We start from the raw sequence: 8236 nt of genomic DNA, 5'->3' as shown, positions 1-8236 counted from the left end.
GGTGGGTGGGTGCTTCCCAAGCACAAGGTGCGTTCTGGAGACTGGGCCCATCCCAGGACCCGACCTCACGGGGCCCAGATGCACCATCCGTTCACCACTTCTCTCTCTGACTCAGTATCAGAGCTGGTCCCCCATCTAACTTTACAGTAACTCTGTTTGGGGGGCCCTATTTTCTATACCTAGTCCTGAAATTTTATCTAAGTCATCATTTTGATTCTAGAAGACGCCATAACTGCAAATCTTAGAGGATTAGAGTATAGCTTCCTCTCCTCCAAGAAGTCTCTAACTTCTCTAACTGAACTGGAACTGGTTCTTCCTCCTCCTGTGTAAGAAAAATCTGCTTCAAGATGATTTTTCTGCCCCTGGCTGTGACTGGAAATCAAGTGGCAATCTCTCTATATAAACAGAAAAGTTAAACTAATGCGGTTTTTGGCGGTACACCCATGACTGGGCTTAAATCCTCGTTGTGTGACTTACCGTGAATTTTTATGACTAACTTTGCACATGTTCATTATCTCTACTGACAGAAATCAAGTTTTACTGACCTTTGACAGTTTCTGGCGTATAAAAGCTCAATACGCATTAAATATTTTGAAATAATACTGTGACAAAGAATGCCAATTGCCTGTCAAGGTCCATTCTCCCTTCTCCTTTAATAGCAAAACCCCAGGAAATGTGCTTGGCTGCGAGACGCTGTTTCTTAGACCCTTCTGCAACTAGATGTGGCCAGTGGGATATAATTTAAGTGGTCTCTGAAGCTTCTCAGAAGGCTTCTGTTGGGTAAGTGTGCCTCACGTGGCATATTGATTATTTTGAATTCAAGTTACTTAGGAAATGGCCAATGCGGGAGGGATACTCTGACCCGCCCTTCCGTCTACCCAAAAGCAGGAAATATACTCTCATGTGAAAGGTGCTCTCCCTGCATATGGAGGTGGAAAGACACCCTTGCCACCAAAGATCTGGATCTCAGGGCTGAGAAGCCTCTGTAAATAAACCTCGTTACTTCTGTAATTGACGACCACAAAGCCCAAACTGAGTTTACATTCTTCACTAATTGGGCGCCCAAATCTAAGCTTATTTGTCCGGTCAGTTCCTCACAAATGTATTGTTTATTTGTCTAAGAAGTATAAAAGCTGCCTGCTTTGGCCACTTCTTAGGCCCCATTTCTATGAGGCCTCTGTGTGCAAGATGAAAATTCTTCTTTTTCTCCTGTTAATCTGTCTTGTGCTAGTTTTATTGGGTCTAGCCACAAGAACTCGAGAGGGGCAGAGGGGGAAATTTCCCATTCCCCAACACTTCATAAAAAGAGAGGGGCTTTTAGGCCCATCTGCTCTTTTCTCTTCTTTTTGTCTGGGATGTGGATGTGATGGCTGGAGCACAGCAGGAATTTTGTATCATGAGATGATCTTAGTTCTGAATTTCTTTTATGTGAGGAAAAAGTTAATGTCTATCTTATTTAAGCTACTTTATTTTAGGTTTCTGTTTACAGCTGAACACAATACTACTAAATCAAGCCTTTTTTCTTTTTTCTTTTTTCTTTTTTCTGGCTTGTAGAGCAAGAAAGAAAAGAAACATGGAGAGAGGATTGAGAAAACAGGATGCAAAAAACAAACCAAAACAGTGTTAAGGTTCTAGGGGTGGTGTTTGCCCTGACGTCTTTCAAAGGACAAAACGTATGGTTTGTTCTGCTATCACATGTGTTTTGGGAATGGGCATTACCTCATACACAATTGATAAATGCGGGGTGATATCAGTGTAATGATGCTGATATGGGGTTTCCAAGAGACCGGGAGCAAACTTTCTTCACAATTAAAAAGCAAGCCATAGTAATATGCAAACACCTTAAGAAAGATATCCTACAGAGGTACCTTCCTTTAGTGAAAGCAAGGGCTGGGTTAGTGGTTTCAGGAACTGCTATGCATTTCCCAACGTTAAGCTATCTGGTAAAGCCATGAAGACAAGGAAGTTGCAAAAGTATTTTCCTTTGTGTTTAAAAAAAAAAAAAAAGATGAAGGTTCCTAAATCAGATTTCTAATTTTGAGAAACCTGGTCACTTAGAAACAAATGCCCTTATATCTTAAAGAGGAAAATGCAAGCTCCCAAGTTCAAAGGCGGCATAGGGCAGGCTCTAGTGGAGATTGACTGAGCTTTTTTTTTAATAGTTGTTTGTTGTTTTTGTTGGTGCTCCTGTTATAAAGTTGGGTGGTGTGGTCTGCCCCAACCCTGTTTATCCCATATGCCCTGTTATTTTTAGTGTATGCTTTTGGAGAATGCAAAGCTTTAAATGAATGCGCGTATGACTTTATGAAGAACTGGCTGTTCAAAGGAAATAGTAAGAATAGCATCAGAGCAAAGTATAACCAAAAGAAGACTCGTCTTTCACATCTCAACACTAATCCTTCAGTCAAGGTTGGCTTTCCAAACTGCCACTTTCCATGATTTTATCTTCTTTAGTCATTGAGAATAAAATCTTGAAAAATGCAAAGCCTTAAACACTTTACCTTTCACACTCCTTTTCTCAGGAAGCTACTAGAGGATGTAGCTCTTCCAAAGCCAGGAGGGTGTGTGAAGGAAGGGGTGCAGGAGACCCAGGGGTGTAAGGACCAGGGTGATGGTGATGGAGAGTCCCCAGAAAACAGCTCTGAGGCTGACAGAGGAGTAAATTACTCAGATGGGGCTTGGGAAGGGAGGTCCCAGGGGAAATGGACAGGATGTGCAGATGGAAAAGTAATGCCGTAAGGTCTGTTGCAGCTCGATTGGGGAAACCAGGAAGAGTTACCTGGAAGACCACTGGGAACCAGTTCTAACTTGATTTAAGAAACGAGATAAGACGGTATTTGCGCCTCCCACTGTAGAGCAGGTCACACATCCTGCATCGGCTCTTAGGATTTAAGAACGAAAAAAGCCATGTCATCTTGTCACTTTTCAAGAGTTCCAGTAACAACCCTGTTCTTCAAATAGATTTACCTGTACTAGGCACGTGGAATACTTCCTGCTCTTGTGCTAGTGGCCAAGCACAGCGTGCGGCTCCATCTCCCAGTATCCTGGTTGGAGAGCCCCATCTCTGCACCTTCCCACGGGCATAAAATTCTGATCGTTCCTGTTGCTCTTCCTGAGTATCCTTATCCAGACCTTTGGCTTCAGGTAACAACGGTGCACCTCCTTCGCCCAGTTTCCCAAGTCCAGCCTAGATCTGACACCTCAAAGTGTCCCCTGCTCATTTGATCTGCTTCTTTTTACAGATGTTAGGTTTACGGTCATATATGCCCCCCTTGCAGAGGCTGGGCCTTCTTAGGGTCAATCTCTGGAGCAGAGGCTAATTGGAGGAAACGAGACCCGCTAAAAACTGCCCAGGGTGACGGAAAGGAATTCTGGCCTTTACATTCTTTCTGGCCTTGTTGCCTTTAATTGCACAAGCCATCTGTTTCTTCCCTAGTGGTTTTGAGTTACTTCACTGAGCAATCTTTTTGAAGGCATTTTCAGTGACAACAAGGAATCCAAATTTAAGTTAAAAATGTAACAGTTGGAGTGCTAATAATGTAACTAGGTGACTGTTCACAGGGTTGCCCGTGGAGCTGAAGGGGAACACTGAGCTGGCAAAGAAAACTGTCTCAACTTCTCTTCTCCCAGCAGCTGAAATATTCCACTGACATTATTACAGAAATCTGAAGTTCTGAGTTGTTCAAAATGTGGAAAACAATGTGGCTCATAGAACCAGGAAAATACGGTGATTCCAGAACTCTAGAAAACTGTTTTGTTTCTTAGAAATTGTGCCAGGCATCAAAGACCTTTTAAAGCATAGCCCCAGCCCTCAGGAAGTTTCTATAAGATGAAGTAATGATTAATACAGAAGAAACCACAGGGGAGAGAAGCAAAGACCACTGCTGATCACATGTAAAATACGGTAAGGACTATAATAAGAGCTGAAGGACAAGGGTGAGGTCCCAAGGTCAAATTAATACAATTGCCCTATTATCCACACACACGGAACTAAATGAATGAAAGAAACTACTGTAATTTTCCACACGAATAGGGTTCCGAAGTTATGCATTTTCCTGGCTGTGTAAACACAGCTAATATGGTTGATTCTGAACATCTGGAACACTTTTGGCCACGTGTAACTTGGAACAGAACATTTGGCATCCTTTCTAAGGGTGTGTGTATTCACAACTTGGGAAGGAATCTTCAACTAGAATTCCACAGTTAAAAGCAAATACAGTTTTTAACATACTGAAAGAGTACTACTATCCTGTGTGGTAGAGAGACACCAGCCAATAAAAGATGGAACCCAGGGCAACACAAATGTCCACGTGGCACATGTCCTGTGGAATGTGGATGTATTCAGAGACTTCAGTGATTTTAAATTCTTAATGGAACCCAGATGCTCTTAAGTATTCCAGATATTATTAAAAATTAAACAGAATAAGAAGTGGCCACAAAATACTGTAGTGTTCCTATAATAATTGTTTTGAACACTGAGGTACAAAGAGCTGCCTCCTTTTACCAACATGGCTGTTTCAAACCTACACTAGTAAAATTTTATGTAGTATTGATTACTTTTTTATATTTCCTGTTATAGAAATCCTGTACCAAGGGGGATAGGATATATTTAAATTTCTTTCCTTCTAATTATTATCCATCATGGCCAATGCAAGAAGGTAGAAAATAGAACCTTGAAAATGACCCAAATGACGGTTGAAGCTCCTTGTTTTTAAAGTCACATGTTGTTTTACCTTTGCTCTAAAGTTTTTCAGCAGCCCCACAAAATATTTTGTGGTGGAAAGAAATTTCTAAGTATCATAAAATTTGTTTTAATTTTTTAAGAAGGCAGAATTCAACATACACCTTTGAAAGGGGAGACAAATGCCGTACGGTAAGTTAATTTAACTTATATTTGCAAGTTACGTTTGAACTTAATGGGATGTCAACCAACCATATTTGTATCAAATGTCAGAGACATGGCTCATGACTGTGATGGAATCTTTAGTACACATGATCACTAGGGGCAAAATAATCTCTGATGAAAGAACTTTACAAATAGCTTTGTAAAAATGGTAAATACATGGGGAAAATGGTAATTTAGGATGAGACTATTATCGTTTACAGAGGAATGTTTCTATTATCAAATAACCAGCTACACTCTATCCAAACTTAAAAAGTAGTATTTACTAAGGAATAGTTACTCGCCTTTCACAAATGTCTAGGCTGTACAAAATGATTTGCTTCAATGTTCTTTTTAGACAGTGAGCAGCCCTTGTGCATTTAAAAAGTGATCGAGTTGACAAAGTATCATTTACATTTTTTTTTCAGGAACATATTCCCTCTTAAGTGAGATTCTCTAGAAGGTACATAAACAAATTTGTTCCAGGAAAGTCAGCTGAGGAGTGTTTTGAGTGGCAGTTTCACTTCTGAACAAAGCGTTGTTTATAACCTTGTTGATATAAAACCCTGAGGAGGGAAATGTATTTTGGAACAAAGGCTAACGTCATAAGGAGTTTAGGGCAGTCTGGTTTGTCATGTGGCTGAGATTTTTAAAAGGAAGCGGAAGTTACATAATTCAGTAGATCAAGTGGTCTGCAAGGGTTTGACTATTTTTGGTTCTGATGAAGTTAAATCTTCAGAAATAACACTGCTAATTAAGATAGTGTTCATATTTCAGGAACCTTAAAAAGACAAAATTCTCAGTTCTGAAAATTGAATACAAATGCATGCGCCTCTTTACTCCTTCCCATATGCAACATTATCAACCAGAAAGATATCTAAGAGGCATCCTTTTAAGTAAGAGCACTGTACTTTAGGTTTCCACTGTACATGGAATATTAAAGAGATTTTAATGTGCAGTAATATCCTTGGGTAGTCATGCCCTACCATGGTAATTGTTAGCGTATATTCATATTTGTGGTCTATTTTTGTATCAGACCACTGAAAGTTCTAAAGAAAGTAACATGTTCTGGAAAATAACTGCATTTCAGCTGTAGCTAATATATTTATGATCACGGTTTGACTCTAAACCGATAATATTTTGATCTTACTATGTCTACATAAATATTCAAAGATGAGTCATGTAGAGTGATTACATTTCTTGGTCAATTTTCCTCATTTTTTTTCACTGCTTTGTACTCTAATTTCTTATCATTAATTCACCTCCCCACTCCCAGAAGCAGGAATCCCTCCCAATGTTCAAATTATTATTCTTTGGGGAATTCAGTGGTTAAGACTCTGCGCTTTCACTGCTGAGGGGCGTGGGTTCCATCCCTGGTCAGGGAACTAAAATCCTGCAAGCTGTGTGGCATGGCCCAAAAAAAAACAAAACAAAAACAAGTTATTACTTTTTCTGGAGACATTCCTCCTAGAGCCTTCTATCACCCAGTTTCATGTGGGACTGCATAGCCATCATCCTAGAATCTCCCTTCAACATTGTCCTTTGACTCTCTGGGCCTCTCTCCAGTGCTCTGGGAACCTTCTCATCCCAGTTTTCCTTTCTTGTAGTGTTCTTACTAAGTGCAGCAAAGTGTACATTTCCTTTGTCGTTTACTTCCTGACAGAGGGAACATGAGAGAGGAGCTTGTTGATTCCTTGGTTGATATCAAAGTGTCTTCATTCTATCAAACTGGAATGACATAGTTTAGCCCAGGATAGACTTCCAGGTTAGACATCACTTTCCCTCATAATTTTGAAGGCATTGCTCCATTGTTTTCTAGCTTCAGGCATTTCTGTTGAGAAGTCCAATCTATTCTGATTCTCAGTCATGGGTATATGGCCTGTTTCTTCTACCTGGGAACTTTTAGGATCTTCTCTTTAATGTTTAAAATTTCACATCTTCAAATTTGCCTTCCTTGAACTCTTAGACTAATTTTTGTTCCCTTGTATATTTCCACAGTCCCTTGACTTTTTTTGTTTTTTAATTTATTTTACTGAAGTACAGTTGATTTATAATGTTCATTTCTACTGTACAGCAAAGTGATTCAGTTATACATATATCTATTTTTATATTCATTTCCTTTATCACAGGATATTGAATATAGTTCCCTGTGCTATACAGTAGGACCTTGTTTATCCATTCTATATATGCCCTTGAGCTTTTTCTTAAACACCCATCACAATTCTATTTAATTGTTATATTTTAAATTAATAGACTATTTCTTAGAACAGTTTTAGGTTCACAGAAAAATTGAGCAAATAGTACAGAGTTCTCAAGTACTCCCATCTCCCCACAGTTCACCCTTAATCTCTGGTATTAGTGTTGTACATCTGTTACAAATGATGAACCCATATTGATACATTGTTGCACATCAGGGTTCACCCTTGGCATTGTACAGTGTGTTCCATTCCATCAACAATTCTTTGACACCACCTGGGTGTCCTACAATTTCATTCAATCTGGCCCTAGCTACCCAGAGTTATAGTGTCAGATCCTACAGGTTAAGGACAAGGTCTCTAACAAGACTGCACCCATATCACACAGGAGCCACAGATGGCATCCTCATGATGTCAGCACTTCTGTCCAACTTGGTTATAAATCCGGTGATTCCCACAATGCACCTTCAAATTTGGTGCTTAGAGTGACTCACTGGAAGCACTAGACTTTGGATTACGGTTTTCTTATAAAGTACACAAATAGCCAGAGGAAGAGATACACAGGGCAAGGTCTGGAAGAGTCCCAAGCGCAGAAGCCTCAGTCTCCTGAGTTGGAGGTGCGTCACTCTCCCGGTACAGTGATATGTTCACTATGATCAGGAAGCTCCACCATGCACTGGTGTTCAGACTTTTTATCTGGGGTTTCATGACGTAGGCGTGATTGAGTAAATGACTGGCCCATAGAGGAACTCACTCTTCAGCACCCTCCCCTTCCCGAAGGTTGGGGAGTGGGCCTGAAAGTACCAACCTTGTCATCTTGTGCTTGGTCTTTCTGGTGACCAGCCTCCATCCTGAAGCTTTCTAGGGCCCCTATTCCCCCACCCACATTTCAGCCATGAGCTACCTCCTTAGCATAACAAGGACACACTGGCACTCGTGAAACGCCAAGGGTTTTTGAAAGACTAAATATATATATACGTATATAATTATACCACGTATTGTCTGTAATGTCATGTATCTACCATTCTAGTATCCTACAGAATAGCTTCACCATCTTAAAAAAAAAAATCCCGTGCTTCACCTACCTTATCCTTCCCCGTATTTTCCAAACCCCTGGCAACCACTGATCTTTTTTACTGCTGCTATCATTTTGCCTTTT

Source organism: Aethalodelphis obliquidens, unplaced genomic scaffold (assembly GCF_003676395.1).
Source record: "Aethalodelphis obliquidens isolate GAN/ISIS:26980383/991018 unplaced genomic scaffold, ASM367639v1 scaffold33, whole genome shotgun sequence".
NCBI lineage: Eukaryota > Metazoa > Chordata > Mammalia > Artiodactyla > Delphinidae > Aethalodelphis > Aethalodelphis obliquidens.
Note: the sequence above shows the minus strand (reverse complement) of the source record.